This window comes from Drosophila pseudoobscura, chromosome X (assembly GCF_009870125.1).
Source record: "Drosophila pseudoobscura strain MV-25-SWS-2005 chromosome X, UCI_Dpse_MV25, whole genome shotgun sequence".
In the NCBI taxonomy this organism is placed as follows: Eukaryota; Metazoa; Arthropoda; class Insecta; order Diptera; family Drosophilidae; genus Drosophila; species Drosophila pseudoobscura.
Window position 1 is genome coordinate 55470157 of NC_046683.1, and position 24803 is coordinate 55494959.

General features: G+C 45.1%; 1 protein-coding gene across 2 annotated transcripts in view; it reads left to right on the forward strand.

The window, feature by feature from the left end:
- Window positions 1–2969: 2969 nt before the first annotated feature.
- Window positions 2970–24803, forward strand: part of rgn (regeneration) — a 49370-nt gene continuing 27536 nt past the window's right edge. For both annotated transcript variants that reach the window (XM_015187985.2, XM_033383764.1), the window contains exon 1: window positions 2970–3596. The gene's annotated coding sequence lies outside the window, so the exon portion shown is untranslated. The remainder of the gene's footprint in view (window positions 3597–24803) is intronic.

Here is a 24803-nt window from a genome sequence, read left to right on the forward strand (position 1 = left end):
TTTTCCTGCGAGCGCCTGGGTATGTGGTGTGCCTCTGGGCTTGTTGTTCGGATATTTGCATAATTGCAAACACGTTAGATGACTGGTTTTCGGCAGGAGTATTCATCATCAATCCCTCTCCATTCACTCTCACAGATTTGCATAGTGAGTAATGCACTGCAAGTCGAGTGACGTGACTCAACGGTGTGGTGGTGGCCTCCAATTCCTGGTAAACGAGCCCCCAGCCGGACCTTAACTAGTTCTCAAATAAAGCGAATCAACACGCACTCGATGCGATCCCTGGCATGTCTGAACATTCTCCGGGAAACAAGTGAAAATTTGCAAGTATTCCATTTCATTTCCATCTCGTGTACTCGACATGTTCATTCGAATGTACATATGTGTATGGGTAGGTACAGATGTATTTAGTTTATGATCGATTTCGGGACTGTTCTGTTGTTTCCTTCTGTACGAAAATATAGCATTTATTTTGATCCAACTTTGTGCTCTTATTAGTGGAGCATAGCCAGACGCAGTCGTGGCACTGACACATGTTGCGTTTTGTGTGGATATAGCTAGAATGTGCGAAAAATAGATATCATTTGGCCACATGTGGCGAGTGTAACAGAGGGGCAGGCTGCAATCATTTGTCTGGCATCATTTGTACAAGACTTGTCGAAAGTTTAAGTCGAACTATAATAGTTTTTCCCATCTGAAAGATGCCAACAATTAATCTTTCAGCAGCCATGATCTTACAGGGATATTTATCCAAATTTGAAGAGCTTTCTATTGCTGATATCACCCCAAATTTAAGTTATTTTTAATAATTTACATGGCGAGATACCACGTGCCAGGGCTTGCCCTCTTGCTGGGTCAATGTCGTGCTATAAATGGAGCCCCACTGGGATTCCCCGCCTATTCGGCAGCTGAACAAAATCTTTAAATTGCCATAAATTACAAGAATGCGAGACATTATGTTTGATACGGCTGCCACGACGATGCGATGTTGCGCAAACTCGGACCAGAGTCAAGTGCAGAGTGCGATCGAAGAATAGAATTAATGGGTCTGCCCTTTTGATGGGCCAGCATAAATCATTGCCCGAACGAAACGATTGACCTTCTCCCATTAAAGTAGATCATTTTGATTCGTATGTTTAGGGTGTTAACTGGGGTCTGTTCGGGTCTGGTGATTGTTTGGAGAGCTGTGGATACGTACATCATGTAATGCCGATGTTTATGCAAAAATTGCTGCGTGCCAGACTCTGGCCCAGATGTTGCCAGCGAGGCGCCACCCACTCAATGCCAATGTCCAGAGCAGATGGTGGGCCCCTGGCCCCTGGCCACTGGCCACTGGGCACTGGCCGCTGGCCACTGGCTGTGGGCAGTGGGATTCTATTTCCATTCGGATGTCATCTTTATTTTTAGCCCGCATGGATCCACCCTGTGCGTGTATTAACTGTTTTATAAATTCCATACATTCTCAATGGTTTGGATTGGTTTTATTTTTGCAGAATATCTGCAAGTGCAAAGTGATTGCCCCCTTCAAATAATTTGTATAATCATTCGCCTTTGTTTATAATTTGTTCATGGAATGGCCCGCTTATTTCCTCAATTTATTCCCGAATTTCATTCTCCACACAATGTATGCCAATGGAGCCACTTCCACTGTAAACAACATTCACAATTGTTTATCCCACTGAAAAGTGCAACATATTAAATAATAAACTGCTAAAACCACTTTCCTCACGCTGTGTTGTTGCCCCTTGGCTTCGGGCACTTCAATGTCTCTGTCAATAAATCGGAATGAGGGTACGGGAGGTGCGGTGAGGGGGACTGGGGGAAAGGGGAAATGGGTCAGGCGCGCACAAGCAATGAAAATTCGGTGTTGTTTCTGCCATACTTTGTTGCAGCTTTTGTTTTTGCCTGCACTTGAACGTATTATCGTTATATTTTATCGGCTCCCTACCGAGCAACAAGTTTCTCGAAGCTTGAAAGCTCTCGATTTACAGCTAAAGTCCTGCTGTAAACATTCGAGTTGTTGGTCACACTTGAACTGGCTTTTATTTCGATTTAATTCGGCTATTCAGAAAAGTTTTTTGGAAAAACTACTGATACATTTGGATAAATTTAAAAGAGACGACTACGGGGTGATTAATCTGTGGGCTGGGATGTGTGCGTGTGTGCTCCACGTAAATGTTTATAAAAAATATGGCCAGCAGACGTTGTGGGTTGCGTCATTTGTTTGCATTGAATGTGGTCAAGATATTCTGATGCTTTTCTGTTGCTTTCTTTGGACCATTTTTCGTTGACTAAGCCGCAAAAAAGTAAACAATTCTGCTGGCAACATTTTCTGTGTTGAGCAACACGCACACACACACACACACACGCACACAAACGACAACACATGGAATGATTATCTGTGGCATGAAAATTTGTTATTTGAAACATAAATTTTTAGTTGAAGACGCGACGAGGAGACAGGGCGCACCCGCTGGGGGGCCATAAATTAAGTAGGCCAGAGACCCGATCTCTGATCTCATGCAAAAAAATCAGTGGCCATAAATTTAAATGTATTTATAAATAAGCAGAGCAGTGCAAAACATAAAACAAAACTTAAACAAAACAAAGTCAATAAATTAGCCAATTAAATAGTGAAACGTCGGAGATTCGCAAGAAAAACTCCAATTTGAAAAACAGTTTGAAACACGCGCCAAACAACGAGAAACAATTTGTTGCTGCAACATGCTGCTGTGAAAACATGTGACTGACTCTCGAGCCGGCAATTTGCACAGAGAGAGAAAGAGAGAGAGAGATAGAGCCCCAGCAGAGCCAGAGCCAGATGTTTACGCTCTCTTTCCGGCAGCATCATCATCACAAACAGCACAGAGACAGCGAGAGAGAGGGAGAGGGAGGGAGGGACAGAGAGAGAGAGTAAGGGGGCTCCACGTTGTGCCGGCCGCTTGGCGCTTTGGCGCTTGCAAGTTTTGCCATCGGTTGCCAACGGTTAGTCGCGATTTTACCCTCGTGGAGAACGCGCGCGTTTCCAAAACGAACAGAGCTTCTAAGAAAACTCCTCACCGAATTTCCGTTAGAAATACAATTGGCCAAAAACGAAACTTCTACTAACCGAACAAACAACAAGTGCACTCCCTCCCATCCTCCATTGTGCCCTCCACTGAGGAGTGTGAGTGTGGTTTGTCTTGGCAAAAGTGCAGGTGAAAATTTCACTCGTGCCGGCTACCCATCTTCCCGCCTTGAGGAAGCCAATTTCCCCCGCTTCCAGCCAATCCGTGCTAATTGGCTTGATTTAGCCAAAAAATATAGTAAATATCAAGTTTCAATATTTGCCGTGGGCCCGCGAATTGTCTCGCCCAGAAAGTCACTCTAAACAGTCAGTCAGTCAGTCAGTCAGTCGGCCAGAAAGTCGCCCGGAGAGTCGACGTTGCGGCAAAAGCATTTTTTTTTGGCCAACGGTCTATTGAGGTCTTTGAATGTGGAAGTAGTGAGAAAGGCAGGCCCAAATAAGCAAAGCCAAGACGAGCAAAGACGGAGCATTCTGCGTATTTGCATTTGAAATTGTTTGCACACTTGGGAGCTTGAGGACCGAATCATCGAAGGTGAGTTTGTAGGTGTGAGCTAGTATGCGACATCTTTGGAAACTGAGAGTGCTCTCCTCCACGCGTATAATAATGCTAATGTGTTTTTTTTTGGAGTGTGTGCCCAAGTGAAAGCCAAACAGAAATTATGTAGTTGCTGATCAAATAGAACAATTATTCTGCAATCAATTATGGTTTAAAGAAGTCGAAATACTAAACTTATTTTAATTGCAATTTGTACCAAATGAATAGTATTCATCTGTGATCTGTGCATACATTTGGGTCCTGGAGTTTCTTGAGAACATTTAACATTTAATTAAGTTAAAAATTCACAGGAGTTCAAAAGTGAAAGATATTTTATTCAATGTTTAATCTTCAGAGTCTTGTCTCTTCAGTGATCTTAAGATATTCTTTGAGGTGTTTTTCCAATTTCTTAGGGGTAGATCCCTAGAGTGTTGGCACACTTTACATTTCCTTTAGATCTGTAATGTTAAAATGTTATTAATGCCTAGAGATTTTTTTGTTTGCTCATTTCCTTTGCTGCTTTGATGCATAAATTATTCCTTTCTCTGGTCGAGAATGCCAGTTCGAGTTCGCGCTGTAGTCCATTCCATTCGGCAGGCAAAATTCTAATTAAGTGCTGGGACCTGCCCCAATGCTGTTGCCCCACCCAATCCCCTATCAATGGTGACCCCTTGATTGCCACTTGGTTGCTGTCTCTGCTGTCTGTGCTGTCTGTGCTGCTGCGATGTTTTTTACTGCCTCCCTTGCTGCTGGTCCTGGTGCCGCTCTGCTCTGCTTTTTGTTGGGATTGTTAACAAAACTGTAGATTTATGTAGTAGATTAGCTCGTCAACACAAAGGGCAGTGCCAAAGGACATGGGGACATGCTCTTCATAGGGCCAAATCCGATTATTAATGAGCTGTCAGTGGGGCAGAGTCAAAGCGAATGGGATGGAAGAGGAGCGTCCGCACAGATGACACAACAGCCGGCGGAGGAGAAGCAGGGCTAAGCTCTGTCCAACTCTGGCTTACGCTTTCGGCCATCAATTAACGTTAATGTGGCAGCGTCACCGGTGTATTGCTGGGGTGCTCGCTAAATGTCCTTGCCACACTTTTGTCAATCACAAGTCGCGCTTTTTTTCGCCGGCCGTGCGATTGCATTTCATATTCATAAGCCGCCACTCTGAATGAGTGAATGAATGAGTGACTGAGTGTGACTAAACCGACAACATCCACGACAGAAAAGTATAATCGTTAAAATCGATTTGTTGTTGCGGGCTATGTTCGGTCGGGGAGGGGGAGGGGCAGGGGGAGGGGAGTTGTGTTAAGGAAAGATGGGGCAGGCAGCGAGCGGCCAGTTCCAAGTCTCGAAGTGACCTTCAACGGAGGCAGGCTCCTCCGCCGCGGAGCGAGAGATTTTAGCCAAATGCACGAAGCGCTTTTTCGAGGGTCATAAATAAAACACGATAGGAATGCCGGATTTTGAGGGTCGTAGCTTGTGATACCCTTAAAATTTGATCATTCTAATGCGTCTAGAATTGGGTCTTGGGATTCGTCTAAATTTACGTGAGTTCTGAAGGAAGATAGAGAGCTATTGTATTCCAAGTTCTATCCGTTCAAAGTTATGAAGGAACGAGTTGTTCTCACTGATCTTTCCCATCGAAACGATGCGTTTTCTTAGCTTTCTTTTCAAAATCAAAATACCCTCGTCAAGGGTATCCCAAAAAGCAAACCGAATGGACCCTGAATCTGTCCACTCGCCTCTGGTCCGCCTCTGACCCTCCCTCCCATTCGGATCCACTCCATTCAGGTGCTCGACATGGCGCATATTTTTAGACATTTAGCAGAAACCACTAAAAATACATTTCTTTATTCAGTAAAAAGGAAAAGATACTTGTATCCCTCCCAAAAAAAGAAGCATGATACAAAAAAAGGAAAACAACGGAGCGAAAGGGAGGGGACGGGGAAGGGGAAGGGGAAGGCCCATGCATTCAGGAGGAATATCATAAAAATGCCGAAATGCAGAAAACGAAAACGAAACCGAAACCGAACCCGAAATACAAGAAAATAGACATTAGCCAGAGAGCACAAAAGCCGATTCTGTGCCGGCCCGAAAAGGCGGGGAGTGGAGTGGATTAGTCGAGAGGGTTAGTCGCACTGGGGGCTACCCTGGAATATTCGGATGAAACGGGTTTGAGTGTTGATGAGTTTGATGTGAGATCTCAAATAATTCAAATAAATTCAAGAGCTATAAAAATCCATGCTGAGAGACTTTTGCATCTTATCTTATCTGAACTTTCGAAAAAATATCTGCAAAATTAATTAAACATTTCTTATGCAAATATTTCTGCTACAGCTCTCCTCTGCGGCAAAGATCTCCCAAGCCTCCGTAGAAGCGCATAATGCTCTTTTCGTGAGCATAAAACCAATGAAGGCAGAGGCAGAAAGACAAAATGATAAACTTCTATGTGTGTGTGTGTGTGTGTGTGTGTGAGGGGATGTGAGAATGCGAGACAGAAAAAAAATGACACACACACAAAAAAAAAGAAGGAAGGAAAAAAGCATTTTGGCAAAAGCATAAAAATAAAAATGAAATAAAATGGCATAAAAAATGCAACAGTTCTGTGAGATAAGCAGAAAGATAGAAGGAGATGTAGGAGCAGAAAAGGGAGAGGCAGGATAAATATGAAGAGAAGCGGAAGATGAGGCAGAAAGATACAGGATGAACGAAGTAGCAGGAGTCGACGAATCTGAATTAGAAGCAGAAGAAAATACATATTGTATGTGTACAAACGGCAGAAGAAATTGTGAGAGCGGGAGAAAGGGGGACACGGAGAAAGCAAAACAATATGCTGCAGGTAGTGTGGGATGTGAGAGACCAAGAAGAAGCAGTAGAAGATCTGACGATATCCTCAATTTCTGGCTATAAGCGGAACTGAAACATAAGCACCTCTTCGCCCTCAGGTACTGCCATACCTTATCCTTAAAAAACCTTGCATTTTGAGTAGATTTGCAGCCACACACACACACACACATATACACGTATCCACTGAAGCTCTCTCACACTTGGATACTTTGCCGAATTTTAAATGAGTCAGAAAGAGAGAGAGTTCTCCTGCGATGAGGGGAGGACGAGACCCAAAGCAGGCCCCAATAAATGTCCTGTTGTCCAGCTCCAGCTTTAGGCTGCTCTCCTTCCTTCTTCTGGCAGGAGGACACTTGGCACGGTTTTAATGCTTTTGGCCAAGGTTAACACAAACACGAACACGGACACACGTGCAGAATCACACACACACACCTACACACACACACAGTTGTAATGAAGAAGAGGAGCAGAAGCTGAAGCAGAAGCCAAAGCCAGCACAAATACTCGTAGAAATGAAGAAATACAAATTGTATAAAAAGAGGCAGCATTTAAGGGGTGTGGGGTGGGGTGGGGTAAATGTGCCACAAAGATAAAAGCGTAAATAGAAGCGAGGCACGAAAATTCTTTTCGAAATTACCAACTGAAGAGGGCCGAAGGGGGCGGTGGAGGCCGGGTCGTATCTCTCTTTATCTGGCAAGGAGATTCTATTGAAAGTGCGAATGGGCACGCCAACCCACACACCTACACACCTACACACACACGCCCTGCATATGTGTGCCTGTGGATGGGGCAGGGTCTCAGACCCAGCCTTTCGACCCTGCCCCAATGTCCAGAGTTCGTGTGTGCCGTGACGTAAAGTTGTCGCCATGCCATTACCACTACCTTTACCGCTCTCCTGCCCTCCTGCTCTCCCTCTCTTTATAACTTTCTCCTCCATCTAACTCGCCCTTTCGCAAGGTGTCTCCCTCTCGCCCTGCATGGCTGTCTCCCTTCCACTGCCCCACTGTTTGCATGTGTGTAATGAATTTAAAGTTTGCCCCGCATACATTTTTCATACGCTGGCAAATTGTTATGGTTTTTGTACAGCAAATAACCCGCTCGCCCCAACCGAGGACCCACTCTCTTTGCACATCCCCCTCTCTGCCTCTGCCTCTGCTTGCCCTTTCCCACCTTCCATTAAGTGGGTGTCGTGTGTCCTTGTTATCCACACGAGACATGATTATTAATTTGCAATTTCCGCTAATTGCATGAGAGTCGGGCGACTCCTCTCCTCTCCCACCGTGCCACACCTCATCTTCCGCTTTCACCCGCTCGGAGATCGTTTTGAAACTTATTTTCCAACAAAGTTGAGCCACATTCCTGCACGCTGTTCATTCTACAGACTGGTGCAAACAGATAAGACCCGATTAGATTAGCGGTCAACGGTTAGACATAAAAAAACATAGTCTTCCCAGCCCAGACGGGCCCAGCCCTCATCCGCCCTCCAGCTCAACCCCTCCCTTGGCCGCCCAGTGCCCAGGCGGCCCACTTATGAGATTGTTATGGCTAAAAGGAATCTCTTGAAATCGCCTGGAATTTGCGTATTTTTATGCTTTCCACTTGACTTTTTATTTCAGCCCGGGAAAAATAAAGTATTTTAAGAAATCAAATGATTCGTTCGGTACAACCCGCACTGGGTAAAAAAATCTAATTATTTCCATAATTAGTTTTTTGTGGAACCAAGGAAAGGTTAGGTTTCACCTATAGACATACTCCGTGACGTTAGTTTCCATGAAATGGTCAAAACTCGAACGATTTTTTTGAATACAAATGTTGATTAAATTAATTTTTAAAAGCTTGTTAATTGTGTGAGAATTTGCGATTTGATATTTCGAAAATAGAACCCGTTTTGTGGAAACTGTGCGCCACCGAAGTTCTCTCTGCTCCCCTGCTTCCTCTTTGGCCTGGGCCAGTCTTTACCTTCATTTATCTCACTTCACGACGATCATCCATTCGTTATGAATTTTTAATGCCGCCATTACATGAGAGCCTCTCAAATTTGAATATTTATTTTGTGGCAAATTATAGGCCATATATTGTAATGAAAATCAATTTGAAAACAAACGGCCTGCCATTAAGATTGCAATGAGCTCTACCGGCGGTGTCGGGGGATCTCTAAGAGACTGGATTGAGGATTGGATTGGCTTGGCCAGATGATGAGGCGATGAGTATAGACATTGGCGCTTGCCGGAGCTGACGCCGACGCCGACGCCTGTCATGTCGATGCATTATAAATTGTTGACATTAGCGGGGAAATGATGCCCAGACGACGTCGTCGATAGGTTTAATTTCGTTGATTGAACAGCATCGAAGCAGAGCAGCGACTGCTCAGAATGTTGTGCACATATTCTATCGTCCACATTCTATATGCCACTTCTGTGTGTCGTGTATTTTTATAAATCGCCAGCAATCTAGCTGGCAATCTATTTGCTGTTGGCATTTGGCCTGCCCCGGCTTGAGGGCTCCAGCTTTATTTCCCGTGTTTTTAATACGGGTGGAAGGGCACCGGTGGGATGACAGGACAGCGTCCTTGACCCAAGGCCTATTCTAAGGCGAACCGGCGGTAAAAATTTTACTCTTTCAGCTTTTTGTGTGGGCTGTAGGCGGCGGCATTGCGCATACGCCCCGTTGCTCAGACTTTGTTCAAACACAGCCAGTAGCAGCCACAGCCACAGCAGCAGCAGCAGGAGTTTTCCTTTTATTATTCCATTAAATATTTTCCTTTTGAAGCTGCAGAAAAGGCATAACCCTAATTAAGTCGATGTTTGGCTTTCCAGCTGCGCTTTTGATGGGCCCCTACCGATTTGGGGGCTTTGGTTTGCTCTGTGGGCTCCGATTGAAAGCGGATTCTCTTTAATAAAGCTGCACTGCAGCATCTTGTGGCACGGTGGCACACGTACATGCCGACAGTTTAGCAGTTAGCTGGGGGAAACTCTCCTAACCAAATAACCGCAGCAGCAACAAACTGACCTCAGAACACCCTCTCTCCCGGCCCCCCCTCTCTCTCCACACTTGGGCACCGCTTGACAATTTCCATCGAGCAGCAAATTGTTTTCTTTTCTGCGGTTTTTACTCTTAATTATGCGGCAGTTAAGCGGAGTCCCGCCCCCCGCACATGCCCTGGGAATTACCACGGATTTTAGCACTGTAGCATATAGCATACAATATATCTTCTTCGGGCGTTGGATTTCGCTGACTTTGGCATTTGAGTTCTGCTTAGATTTTTCGACGAGTCAACGTCTCCGTTCAGTTCTGTTCTGCTCCGTTCAGTTCTGTTCTCCTCAGCACGGTTCTCTTCGGTTATGTTCAGACTGTCGCGAATTGGCGGTTCATTAAACTGAAGTGTCATTTCGGGAAGTGTTTCTGTCTGTCTGTCTCTTTTTCTTTTTTTTTATCTCTTTTACAGTAAGGGAGCAAAGTCCAAAGTCGTGAAATTATGTTGTAACAGCAAATGGGTTTGCATGATTTGTGTAATTTTCAAGAATTGTTCCAGAGAAGAGCTCAAAAATACATTTCACGGAATAGTTACACAGAGAGAAATGAGTGGGGGGATAATTTGAGAAATGTATATCGGTAAATAAGATCGATGACCATATCCCTAAGAATTTACTACGAGTTCCTACCCACATTTCGAACCAAAATTTGCATAACTTGGAATTACCTGAAGCTCGGGGGCCTCGACTTGGTGTGAATTACATCATAATCGGCTCGACTCGACACGGCTCGGCACGGCTCGTTCGCACACCTTTGAAGAGCATTAAAACCCAGTCAGGGCCCATAACAAATCGAAAAACTTTCAAATTGCGAACATAAAATCTGTTTTTATGGCTTCCCCTACACCGCAGTCGAATCGGTGAGATATGGCATCATTATAATTGCGCAGACACAAGCCGAAAAGAAAGCGGGTTCGACATGCAAAAATCGTTCTCGAGAACAATATGTTGAAGCCATATAAAATATGTTTTGGGTGCGTTGACGCCAGGGGTAGAGTCTCGAGGGGGGGGTGGGGGGACAGCAAGGAACCACACGCTCGAAATGCCAATTAGGTTGGACGCCAAGGTCTCAAGTGCCACCAAACAAAAACAGTCGAAAAATCCGCAAGAGAAAAAAAAACTTTCGAGTTTATTATGCGTTTGGAATGCGAAATATACAAGATCATGTTGCCAGAAAAACAAACAGAACTATAGAGCGAACTGCCTGGAACCCAGCATTCCCCATTCCCCATTCACCCATCGCACGGTCCCCCGCTCCCCTTATCATAAGCGATCGTGCTCAATGCTCAAGAAATCAAATAAATTATGTGGTCAGACCAACGAACGATAAACAGCGATAAAACTTAAAGAAAACAGAGCCCAGAAACACATTGTTGCCTTATGGGCTTTCATGTTGGATTAATGTCTGGGGACCCAGAACGGGGCAGAGCCAGAGTCAGAGCCAGAGCCCAAAAAAGTTCACCAAAAAGTTGTCGCCAGTGCCGGTTTCTCTTCCGCTCAATCAGTGACTGTCTGAGCCTTCTGCCCTCTACCTTCCAGCTCTCCCTGTTGTCATTCTCTGAGTCTTGCAGAGGTAGTATATCATTTTTGGTGGGCTTCGCATTGATTTAATCACACAATCACACCAAACACGTTTGCCCTGCGAGGTGTCAAACTATTTTTCTAATTAACCCAATCTGGTGGCAGGGAAGTGGCCATAAAGTCGGTCTTAAACCTGAACAAAATTAATCAACTTTGCTTATTTAATGTTGGCCACTTGATGAATTCGGCTTCCCCCCAGAATTAATGATGTAATTCGTCTGGGGTGGGCCTCATTATAAATTCTATTGCGTCAGCAAATGAACACGGCCGTAAATATGCTCAAATTAAGATGGCGAAGATGGCGCTGACACGGTCTCGATGAAGATGATAATGCTGATGAACATAATGGACCTACCTCAGTTAACCTGATAAGCTTCCCGAGATACAGATACAGATACAGATATAGATAGAGTTCCAAGTAGCGTTCTCATTTCCGTCTGGCGATAAGATAAGACCTCCAGTCTCAAGTCGTATCTAGATATAGATGTTATCTTTCGTTTTGAGGGGCTTTTATCAGAAAGGAAACTTTAAGGTAAAAACGGTTCTCAATTTAATTACCAGGAAATGGTGGGATCAGCAGTGATGAAATGGCTAACGACTACATATGGGAGATACAGCCAAGCGATGTCTTGGAGATTGCACCCATTCAATATTGAATACATTTCCGCCCGCACTCGACATAATGTTCCAACTCCCGGAATTGTACTTCTTTCTCTCTCCGACTAAGCGCTCGTCCGATGGGGGCTCCACTTGACAGGCGAAATTAATGTGCATTTAATATGTTTTCAATTTCAATGAAAATACCAAAAATGTGGCGAAAAATTTCCGGCATAAATTGGCGCCGGTTTTTCACTCGCATAGGCACATAAATCTTTTCCAGTGCCTGCTGCCGCCCCTCCCCCAGGGCCGCCTGTGGCGGTGCCATACAGAACAGCCACAAAAGCCTGTCCGCTGTTTATGCAAATTGCAAACAATCCAAGGATCCTCATTTCCCCCCCCGAGTGTGGAGCAAATGGAATTCATATTTGTGGCCTGTTTGTTCCTGTTTCATTTTCCTACCAATTAGAATTTTGGCCAATGATTTGTTGTGCAATTTAATGGGGAATTGATTTTCATCTAATTCGTGCATTAAATAATTTAATATTATTTATAATATATTTAATTTCGAATGTGATGTTACGCACACGCTGCGGGAAAAGCTAATTGAATCCAGCATCCGCCTGAGGCAGGTGCACAAACGGGCAGGTGGTCGGGGCACCAGAAGGTTGCATCAAATGCCAGCGGCTGCATTGGCATTTTTAATGCAATTTCACTTGCAACATGCTACCCCAACCACCTGACATAGCTTCATGCATATGTATGTGAGTGTGAGTGTGTGTAAAAAGTTCACGAAGCATTCTCAAGTAGAGGCGTGGCAGAAAGGAAATGCGAAATTGTTGCAAGCCAGAGCGGAGGCAAAAAAAAGATTGAAATATGTGCACGGAGCAAGAACAAAAAAAAAAATTTGTGTAGTGCCCCATACTGCTACGCTCTCACACACACTCCCCAGTCCCCACTCCCTGCCCTCTCCCCCATTTGTCGCTTTTGTTGTGCATTTATTTTTGTTAGTTTTCATTTTCTTTGAGCAGCTGCCTTGCCATTTCCCCCACGGCCCCTCCGCTTGTTTGTTTAGCTGCTCGGCATTGCTAATCCAGTGCAAGAAAATGTTCCCGCTGCCATAGATTTTGCCGAGCATTGTCTGGCTGACAACAAGCCATTTGTTGCAGTTGCAAAGTGAGAACAAGAATGGGGAACACGCAAAGATCTCCGTCTTCAGCACGGAGCACGGAGCACGGGGCATGGAGCAGACGCTTCTTATGATGCTTCTTATGCGCTTAATTTGAATTTGTTTAGCGGAAATGTGACAGCGAAAAAATTGCCAAGCAAACATGATGCTGATGGAGTGAAGTCTTTAGCGAAGATTGAGAGCCCCACATGGAGTGTGAAGTCTTCAGAGAGTGGGAGCTGATGGACTTCCGCAGCCTTGAGATAAGACAGAAGGCTCTAATGATGTGGTTAAGTTTTTCCATGCCTTCCAGGTTTTATGTCTAGAATTTCTGCAGTCTTTCGTTCTTAATAAATTGCTAAATTGCTCTTTTCATTGCAGGTAAACGCTCATCCTCTGAATGCCAGAACTGGTAAATATTTGAACGCCACTCTCTCCCACCCGGCAAGAATTTCTTCCTTAAACTAAAAATAAGACAAAAATCCAATTCCATTCGATATACAAACAGCAGCAAAAATGTTGTGTTCGTTTGGCAGAAATATTTTCAAATTTTTTTTCATGCATGTTGATTTTGCACCCCGTCCGCCAGTGCGTATGTGTAATGCCATACATAACGCATACGCCGCGTGCACGCCACGCCACGCGCAATTAAGCAAAACAAAATGCGATCGCAGAGCGTTCATAAAAATAAATAAATGCCGCAATGCCGAATCACTGAAACACTGAAACACCCAAAAGCCGAATGCAAAAATGCGAAAACGCGAAAAAAATAGAAATAGTAAAAATTAACTCTGAGCATAAAATATTCTCAATTTAACGACGGCGTGTGCATAATAAATAAATTTCAAATTTGCACGATAATTAATAAACAATCCATTGGGGAGTGGGGCAGAGGATAGTGTGGCGGATTGTCGGATTGCAGTGGTGGGTGCGCGGGCGGGGGCGGGGCGGTGGGGGGGCGTGTTGCAGTCAAACACTTGACCATAATCAGTCAATCAGCCAGAAAAATGGGAACGTTGTTGTTTCACTTTTGGCTGTCCGGACAGCGGTCCGCTAATGAAGTTGTTGTGTTTTCGCGCTGTTTGTTTGCCTTAAAGTTGGCTACCCACGCATATACATACATACATATCTGCATGTGTGTGGATATAGATATAGATATAGATATGTATGGCTGTTGGCAGCTCTGTGGACGCACAACCGACTGCAGCTTTGGTCGAAGTCAATTAGGCGCATCAATTTGCTTTGGCTTTGGCTATGGCTATGGCTTTGGCTATGGCTTTGGCTTTGGCTGTTTAGAGCGTGCGGGGGAATACAAGCCACATGTCGAATAGCTAATCAGACACTTTGGGGTCATTTACAATGCAGATTTCAATGCAGACTTGGCTGCCGGGGTAGTCCGCTGGCAATGCCCGAGGGAGATCCCAGTACCATCTCTCCCTAATTGCCTAATTTTCGATTAAAATTATTCCATTATTAATGGAGTTTCAGCTTTTGTTTATCACCAAATTGTAATGATCTCAGCTCGAGCTCTACACAACTTCTTTGTGCTCTTTTCTCACTCAATTACGAAAATATCTGGATTGTCAGAGACTGCATTGCCTTTGGCCTCCATGCATTCGCCATTTCCATTTCCATCTCCATATCCACATATCCACTCGCATTCCCATATCTATCCATGTGCGAGCTGACCCAGTTAAGTGCTGGAAGTGCGTACGAGTCGGTCGGTTCGGTAGGTGCTGCCGCTGCCGCTGCTGCTGCTGCTGGCTAGCTGGCCGGAGTAGGCTGCTGTTGTTGAAGGAGGTCAACAATGGAGTGCCACTCAATCCACAAAAACACTGTGCGAGAGCCGTCGATGAGCGCAAACAACAGCAAAAGCTACAACAATCAGAAGAGAAAGGAGGGGAAACGAAACCAGCGGGGGGAGAGAGAGCGGGCTAAAGGCAAAAAAAAAAAATATGTCTGCAAAAAAACAAAAAAAAAGGCAAATTGCTGAAATCCCTTTTGGTCCCCGCATCCAAGCGGCAGACTGAGAGGCGCAACAGCAGCATTCAGACTTTGAGGCGCCAAAGGGCTGGGACTGGGGGTCTGAAAGCTGGCCGGAAAGGATACGCTTGTTAGCAGCGGAAGTGGCACCCAGATAAGACAAAGATGGAGGCAGAGACAGAGACAGAGAGAGACACAGAGAGAGCGGCGGCCATTGTTGCCCATTGTTCCAGGGACATTGTAATTAAACGTTTAATGCGATTGTTGCCGCTGCTCTCGAGGAGTACGAGTGCGAGTACTCTCTAGTACTAGCTGTTGCCGCTCTGTTAATTGGGTCACTCTTGGAATGAATTTTTAGCGTTTATTCAAATCGTTTGCCTCTTTCGGCCCTGCAGCTCCATAATGAAGATGTTTCTCCCAGGTTTAGCCACTTAATTGACTTTCATTTCTGTTGCCCTGGATAGTGGCTGTTGTCTGTTGTCTGTTGGTTGTTGCCTGCTGGCTGTTGCCTGTTGGCTGGGCTTGTGTCCACCTGCAGCAACTCAATTAAGTAGCTTTCAGGGGAGAAACTTCTCTCTGCAGTGCTTAGCATTCTGCATAATTTGTGGGTCAGTACAAAAGCCTCTACAACAATAAATTGCAGTTAAATGAAAATGCTAGAGGTTTTTCCCTCAGGAGAATGCATTTGGTTAAGGGCCTTTCCTTTCCTTTCACCATGGCAAAGGCAATGGTGCTTCAGTACTTTAGTATTTATCTTGGCCTCTTCAGGCCCCTGATTGACCATCAATTGGTTGGCTAATCGTTTGGCTTTTAATTAGGTTATGTCCTGGGAAAAGGAAACATATTTTCCGCTTCTCCCAAGTTCGGGGCTGGGAAAAAGGTCTCGAAGAACAAAGAAAAACTGCTGATAACTAGAAGAAGAAGGACATTTCAATTTCCCAAGGATACAAGATGTGGGAACAAAAGTTGAAGCACGAAAACAAAAGCGAAGCGTGGAAAATACTTATTCTTTATTCTTCCTTTCGGTTGTCAACATTTTGGCAATTTGATTAAGTCCAATTTGTGCGACGTTTTACTGCCACGCCCACCCGGGGAGATCGGTTTATTTGCGCTCAACTTTGCAGTTAAATAAGACAACAAGAATTTATTCGCCCAACTTTTGCTGGGTTCCCCGAGTTCTCCGGGTTCCCTGGGTTCCCTGAGTTCCGTGGCGTGTGACGGGACTCCCAGAGTTCTATTACGAGTATGTGTGTGTGTGTGTGTGTGTGTGTGTGGGCGGGAAATTGTGATTCCATTAGGAAAAGTCTGCAACTCAAATGTCATTTAAGTTTTTTGGCTGGAGAGAGTGTTTTAGAGGGGGTATGCCCGATGCCAGGACCAGGACCAGCTCCAGGACCAGGACCTAACTCCACATCCTTTTGGGAGCATGTTAGCTCGGAGCTCGGAAAAACTCGGCGCTGGAACCGAGACAAAACATTTGCATGGCAAATATAATTACAAAGAAATAGAAAATGCAATTTCCCATCACGTACCAGCACGAGTATCTGTGTAGGCGAATGAATATTTCATCGATCGACTTTTGGGGCCTGCCTATGAATATTGCAATTCAATTTCCATTTTGGGGCCGAATATTTTTCGATATAATTATTGGCAAATTGAGCCATTGTCGTAATGGATCTACCGCAGGCTACACACACACACACACACACCAGCACATACCAGCAGATAGAAGTACAGTTGTGTACAAATGCAGGCAGAGAGACATGCAGGACATGCAGGACATGCAGCAGCAGTCGTAGTCGTAGTCGTGTTCACTCAAACTAATCAGTTGTTTCAATATTTGCCCCCAAAGGCGAAGCCGAGCAAGGACAAAAGTCATCAGAAATGAATGAAAGGGTTGCAGGGGTAATGGCATGGAGTGCAGACAGGAAACGGAAACAAGCGACCAAGAACAACGGAAGCGCATCGCATCGCAGTGCCGATGCCGATGCCGATGCAGATACGTTCCCCCCCCCCCCCCCCCCCCCCCACACATATCGTCGATTAGGGAAGGAATACTCGTACTCGTATACGAGTACAGGACTAATTGATTTTCTCGCACCCTCAGGCGATTTCTGTTCGAAAACACGCGGACGAGTAGGCTCCAGTCTTAACGATGGGGTCTCCGTTCCACTTCCACTTCCACTTCCATTGGCAGTTCCATTACTTTTGTTGATTTAAATGCGTTTGCATAAAATGCGGCTAATTAAAACTTGTGGATGGCCCACTCCATGGCACGCTAAAAAGAAAACGGTTAGCACAAAGCGAAGAAACCCGCCGCAAAAGGGAAAAGGGCGCAAAAGGGGAAAGGCAAATATGAGAAAAAAAATAAATAAAAGAAAGGAAAAGAGAAAGAGAAAACCAACTTCAGTTGGAGGGAAAAACTTATTGAATTTTCATGAACTTTTACGCCCATAAGAGCGGAAGGCCTTCTCCATTTGCGAGGCTCAAAGGAGACTACAACGAGGGCCGCAAATGAATGCGGATAATCGACACGAAATGTACCCTGAAACCCTGAAAAGAAAGCGAAATTAACAGATTTATACGGTTGCTACTCACAGCAGGAGCAGAGGTTCCCGGATCCGTCAGGCCTTTCTTGCTTAAGAAGTTCCCACATTCATTGTCTGGCTGTTCCGCTGTTCCGGGGACTTCCGCTTGGCCAAAAGAGCCATCGCTCATTGCAGGTTAAATAAATAGCAGCAGGACACACGGCACCCACTCCGGCAGCAGGACATGGGGGACATGGGGCGGCGGACGATTGTGCAAATGAGCAATAAGAAAAGCCAAGCTCTTGGGCTGTTAATGCTCGCGCATTAAAATACATAAAAAGCAGCCCGGAAAGGAAAAAAAACGAAAGGAATTCAGAGAAAAAAAGAAGTAAGGTTGTTTTGTGGAGAGGCGGCCCCCCCGGACATGGTCCAGTGGCCAATTTCTTGGCCTCTTTCTTGTGCTGCCTGCTTTTGCCATCATCAGGGCCGGGCCGGGCCGGGCCGCCATCAGGCATAATCAAGCCGCTGCTTAAGTTTTAATTTTTTCTTGCTGCTGTCTGCTGTCTGCAGATGTTAATGTTCCATTAAAGACGCCGCAAACTTCTCAGGGAGCGAGTACCAGTGCCAGAGTTATTCTGCCCGGCGCTAGCCGGCAATGCCATTCGCCATAAACAAATCTCGAGTGCTCTTCCTACTTCCTGCTCAGTTCGGCGTTCGGTGCTCGGGTGTGTGGATTATAATGCTTGTAGGCCTGTGGGCTGTGGCTGGGGGGGGCATAAATATCCCAAACTTACGGCCCATAAAAATCAATTCCCCTACACATATACGGGAGGAAGTACCACTAGGGGGAGCTATGTGTTCTGACGTTGGTCTTTTGTTTATTTGCATTTCCTGCCCTGCCCAAAGAAACGGAAGTTCGCATGTCAGTCGCTCACTCCTTGACTTCGGAATGACGGCAGAGTATGAAGATGGGGCATGGGGCATGGGGTATGGGGCATGTGGCTGTGGATGATCATAAAATCAGCCAAAGGCTGGCCACAAACTTCTTTTATTTACGTGCCCCCGGGCTTCACTTAGGAAAATTACTAAGGCCATGCCACTGCCACTGCCACCGCCTTCCCCAACATTGAATTGAATACTCGTTCTCGCAATTTCTAGCATTTTTGATTAAGGCTCATGGAAAAGCCATTAAAACCATGCGAATAGATGCAGACGGCAAGTTCTGTGATTCAGCTAATGTTGTTTATAAAAACACTATCATAAAAGTGATGAAAATACCATGTGATATGCGCAGTCGTTGAGGTCTTTGCTGACAATAAAACAAGGCAGAATACGTCTGCAGAATGTCGCTAATTTATTTCCATCGAGTGACGTTAGATAAAAGTGAAAATTAACACATATTCATATTTAAAATATTTTATCAAGTATTTCTTGTACGAATATTTCGTCAGTTTCTATTTCGGGCTCCATTCGAATGGGCTCTGGCTCTCGTTTGCCACACATTGAAGAGCGAACAGTTGGTGCAACATCTATTTTTTGGCACTCGCCACCGCAAGCCACAAAGAGATTGCCACAACTATACGATCGAGCATATACAATATGTATCTAGATCTTGGGGGTTATTGCGGATAATCTTAAGGCTTTTTCCCCATAATTTAGCTAGCTAATTGGTTCACACTTTTCTTTTCCTCGATTGTTGGTCTCCCCTCGAATTTTCCTCGTGGTTTCTCTGTGGTGTTTGAAACAAGAAGCGTGCCAATTTTCTTGGCAATTTTCCTAGACTCTATTTTTGAACACGAAATTAGTCATCCACAAAGGCAAAAGCGTACGGAACGGAACGGAACCCAATACTCGGACGGTTTTCCATTTAAAATAAAATACTCAAATAGAAGGGCAGAGCAAACACTTGTTGCGACAGTCTCCCTCCGCGTCTCTAATTGACAATTAATTGTTTCTTCTTTCCAAGAACTTTGTTAGGCCTTAAATTCCTTAAAATTTATGGCACTCGGCAATCATTTGGGCCTTCATTTGTGTCATGGCTTTGTCGTGTATATAAATATTGTATATTTCACATTTTTCATGATTTCATGATTTATTTGAAACATTGGAACGAACAGTGATTATTGTGTATTTATTTTGTGTATTTTTTGGCATTTCCTTTGCCATTCGAAATTCGGGTTAAGCTTTGTATCTTTTCCATTGAAATTTCGATATTATTACTGCCTGCATTGACACATGGATTGATGCACTGAATGACTGATGATTGAGCGACGCAACTGTTGAAATGGCACGAAACACGAGCTACACAAAGAGCCACCGCAACCCACCGCCCGCCCCCCGCCGAACACCGAACACGGCCATAACAATTGCCAATTGCAGTTGGCATGTGCGTAAATCAATTCCCCTCGTTTGTTCTTCAGTTTTATTGGAGATATTTATTCCGAAATTATATGACACCTCGGAGAGTGCGAGTGGGTGGCAAAGTGGCAAAGTGGAAGAGTGGCAGAATAAAATGGGTAAATTGTCAAAAATAAATTCAGGCAGCTGTCAAATCAGATGGAAAACATGTCGGCTGCATGTGCGGGCTAAGATCTAGAGGTGCGACTATAATTTGGCCATTTTGTGGGGGGCCAGGTCCCCGTGATTGATGTGCTTCACGACTTGACGTGGAAATGGCACCGCCGCCCAGCAGGATTTTCCACCGAACGAATGAGTGTTTTCCACTGTGCATTTACCGCTGCTGATTGGGAATATGATGCATAATTCCAATCATTTACCACATTGTTGCCACACAAAATTCGATTTGGCTGCACTTAATGTGCAATATTGATGATATTTTCTTTTTCCGGCATCGATGCCAGTCCATTTAAATGGACTCTCTTCCATTCGCCATTAACCGAATAAAATAAATACAGCCATGCGAAAATGATTCAATTAATTTGCATAAAACATTTGGCTCTGGCTCGCTCGTGACACTCGAGGCCACATGGAAATGGAAAGGCTCATGCAAAATGCACAAGAAGCTACCACAACAAAAGGTCGGGCGCAATTAGCAGGGCTATAAATACACTGTCCATTCAGGGACAGATGTCAAGATGCCCATACATACATGTATCGGACTGTGGGGCAGGGCGGGTATGTCCTCTTCATGTGAATAAATAATGTCGAAAAATCCAATGAAATCTACTCCCCAGACGTACACTTTTCAAGTTCATTCCAACGAAATTGTCTCGAAAATAGAAGTGGGCAAAGGTCAAGGAAGGGTCCCGAGTCGTGTCCCCTTTGGAGTGCGCCGCAAATTGAATTCAAATTCGTAAATTCGTGCCCTCACATAGGGGGCCAAACTTACAGCCGGGGGACCTGGGGAATATTCAGTGCAACCTGCCCCACGATACAATTCGAAGAAGAGGCCAGATATCGGAATGAGAATAAGCAGAACAGAGCCTCAACCACAGACAAAGACCAAGATGCCGATCGCTGCAACGTCTCACAGCTGTCCCCCGACTCGCACAGATACAGATACATTTTGGAAATGAAAAGCCAAATGCATTTTCCACTTGTAAATCGCACACACTTTTCCACCCCCACTCGCATTCGCTTTTTCTGTAGTGTACGAGTATACGTAAATATTTTTCAATATTTCATATTTATGGGCTGCCTCATGACCTGCAGCAATAAAAGTTTTATGGATGCGCTCTTGACAACCGCCACAGCCACAGCCACAGCAACATGTTGCTGGGATGCTGGGTTGCTGGGTAGCTGGGATGTTGGATGATGGTGGCTGCTGGCGATGACAGGCCTCGTTGTGGCCGTTCGAGGAGGGAACGATGAGCGGAGCTCCTCTAATCTCCACAAGATGAAGCGGCAGCCATATGGAAAAGTATTTCAAAAAGATTGCCAAATGCTGATAAGCCGGTGAATGCGGCAGGCACGAACTCCCCGAAAACCATTTGAAATTGATTAGAGAGGGAGAGTGGCACGGGGCAGACAGTGGGGCAGCATGAGCGAGAGTAGAGCATCGTCTGAGATAAGCATTTGAGATACCATCAGGATCGGGCGCATTCGAGACGGAGCCAAACGGTCGCCGCTGCCGCTGCAGCTGCTGCTGCCATAGATCTTTTTAGATACTCTATCAGAGGATTATTCCGAATATAAGTAGGGGTTTGCGATGCCGAAATGGGAAGAAGCAAAACTATGACCAAATTTAGTAACATTAGATCTGCTAGGGTATCTCAAGTAACACCAAGCATCGCCATAAATAGCGCATTCCTTAGTGGTTTATAATGATTTGTGGCTGGTTAGCTTTCCCTCTGCCCATCCGCTTTTCCTGAAACACACAATAAAAAGTTTGCGGAAACTTTCTTCTAGGCCAAAATGAAGCAAAATGAGTTACCTTTTGAGTGAGTGGAACCCGAGATGCTGCCGCTGCCACTGCTACTGCTGCGCCTGCGCTTGCGCTGCCTGCCCTTGCCCCATTCATGTCTCGTTTTGGTGCAACAGAGCCATTGTTCTGCGGCACCCGACTGCTGCTTGCCGCGTGTTTTCTCTCTGGCTTGGATTATGAAATGGAAAACCCACAGAATGGGTTTTGGCCTGGCAAATGAGCTGACTTATCCGTTCCATTGTCGTGAATGTGTGTGGGGAGGGGGGCTTTCTCTAAGCACTCTTAGAACTTAGAACACACTTAGAATGCATAAATTGGCAATGAGACAAGCTAATGAGACAGGGCCCCTGACGGAAGTAAAGCCAAGACAAGGTTGCAGTCGCAGTGGCTGTTGTTACTCTGACATGCTGCTGCTCGTGGAATATCTTCACGCTGCCACGTCTCTGGCATTATAAACACATTAGGTATTTAGAAAACATTTTCATTTGGATGCAGCAGTGGCTGCAGGAGCAAGGGGAGACGGAGACAGCCTTCTTCTCGGGAGGGGGTTTATTAATTCAATTGGAAATGCATTTTGCCGAAATGCCGAAATGCCGAAATGGCAGCCTTTTGCGAGTTGCGAGCTACGAGTGTGTCCCGCGTGGAGCTAAACATTTGCATAATTGAGTGTTGTCGGAGATAGCTATGTAGATGGATGGAGGGGAAAGGGAGGAGAAGCCTGCACTGACAGGTGAGCCAAGGGAAATTGTAATTGCTTTCCCCCTCTCTCTCTCTTCTGTCTCTCTGTCTGGCAATGTTGCATGCGGCAAAAGTGCGGCAAATTGCTGGGAATACTCGTACTCGTAAACTGCCGTTCTATGCCACTGATGGCAATCAAATTCAATCAATTTAATTAAGCCGCCATGGGCGGGGCACCATCGTTTGGGCGAGGACCCCCTGGCGGATACGCAATATGCCAGCGACTGTGTGTGTTGTGTTTTATTTTTAACACGTTACGCACGTAAAGCGATGCTAAAAATATAATGTTGTACGAGCATACACTTGTCTTTATATAGCCGCCATAATATCGAGTAACAAACGGCACGGAAAAAGCACTGGAGAAAGCCCCTCTGGTTCTGAATTGGGGCTTGGTGTTAGGTGTTTCGGGCAGTTCCTGGGCCTGGGCCTGGGCCTGGGCTACATAATCAAGCGGCCATAAAGCAGACGAACGTGCCAACAACACGTACAAATGGGCCAAGAGGGATGTCAGTGGCCCAAACTATTTCTCAGGCCAAAAATTCGCACAGAATGTAGGGGAAATGACTTCATTTTCCCCACCAATCATATCCACACACAACACACATCTCCGCCGTTCTGTTACAGTTTCCCGGAATGTCCCTCGTAGTAGAGTTGCTTTTTCTTGCTTTCTTGTTCTGTGGAAATTTGTAATTCCCCAATGGGTCTGAAGCTCGGAGAAATTCTCATGCTAAACACGAAAAGAGAGCGATTTACGGGCACTTTTTCTTTATTTTCCCCTCTCAGGAAAGTGTGTGTGTGTGTGTGTCCGTCTACGTCTCTGCCTTTGCCACTGCCACTGCCACTGTGTGGCAGACAACATAAATAACATGAGCCGCAGCGAGGAACAAGATGCCAAACATGCGCTTCGTTTTCCCTCCTTTTCCTCAGCGCTTTTCCTTTGTAGCCGGTCGCTGGATAATAAAAACCAAATAAACCAAGGGCGAACCCAACACGCCTCCCTCCCTCCTCCAGCAGGGGAGAAGCCGCAAACCCAGAAGAAAAGAAAGTGAAATTTCACACACGCGCCGCAAAAAGAAAAGAGAAGAAAATACCTCCTCGCATACATAAATAAATAAGAAGCGTGAACTTGAATTGATTTGCTTAAGAGAGTTGCGCCTCTGCCCTAGTACTCCCAGGCCCTCTTTTCCCCTTCTTCGGGCTCTTGTTAACCGTAAAAACATCATAATTATAACGAGGTAGCAATTTGTACGGCTCTCGTATCAGACAACGGGTCGTATGAGCATTGCTGGGGCAAAAGGAACTTTTTTATGGTCCAAAAAGGCATACAATTTAAACTGAATGTCAAGAGAAAAAGGTTAAATGCAGCTGTAAAAATTGTGGCCCCTAAGGGAGGGGGCTGCAGCCTGGAAAAGATTTATGAAAAATTGCCTGCTGCTGTCGCTGTTGCTGCTCTGCGTCGAGGGGCTTCACAAGTAAACAAGATAACATGGCCGAAACACACACTTGCAGACCCACTTACACATATGCAAACACACTCCACACACACACACACACACACAGATGTCCCTGTGAACGGAAATGAAAATGTAAACTTTATGACAGAACTCTCGACTTCTCTTTTTTTTGTACCATCCCATCTCATCCCATTCCGTTCCGTCCCACTGCCGCCTCCTGCTGTTCGTTTGGATTTCCGTTCGTTCTTTCCCATTTTTTGTTGCTGTTGCTGTTGTTATTGTTGTTGTTGTTGCTTTCCTGCCCACCAACGATGCGGCTGTATGTTTATCAAATAAAATATATAAATCAAAAACTATATGGCCTCAGGTCATGCCACGCCTACCCATACGTTGACCTCTTTGCAGGCCCAAAAAAGGCATGAGTGTAAAAAACGAAGGAAAAACTATCCGCAAGGGTCGAGCCGTGTGCTACCCTAACAGATCAGATGCTTCCCTACTATGGATGGAGGGATTCTATAAGGATTAAATTTGAAAGAGTTAAAAACATATATCAAGCACTTTTGTTTTTTAATTGAAGAAAGATGCTGCACATTTTATTGCCTGGCAAACTTCTGCCTCAAGTCATGAAACCTCTTTGCAGGGTATACAAAACTGAATAGAAAGCCTACAGGAGCGGCGGAGCGGAGGAGCGAAGGAGCGGAGCGGAGGCCGAGTAGCGAAATCATATTCAAAGCTGCCATAATTTTCAGTCTCGTTTTCATTTTGAATTGAATTTTATCTGAATAAACCAAAAAATGCCAAAGCCATTTTATGGCCAATGGAAACAACAACAAACATGGCATAAATACACACACACACACACACACACACGCACTGGAGAGACACAGGGGCCAGC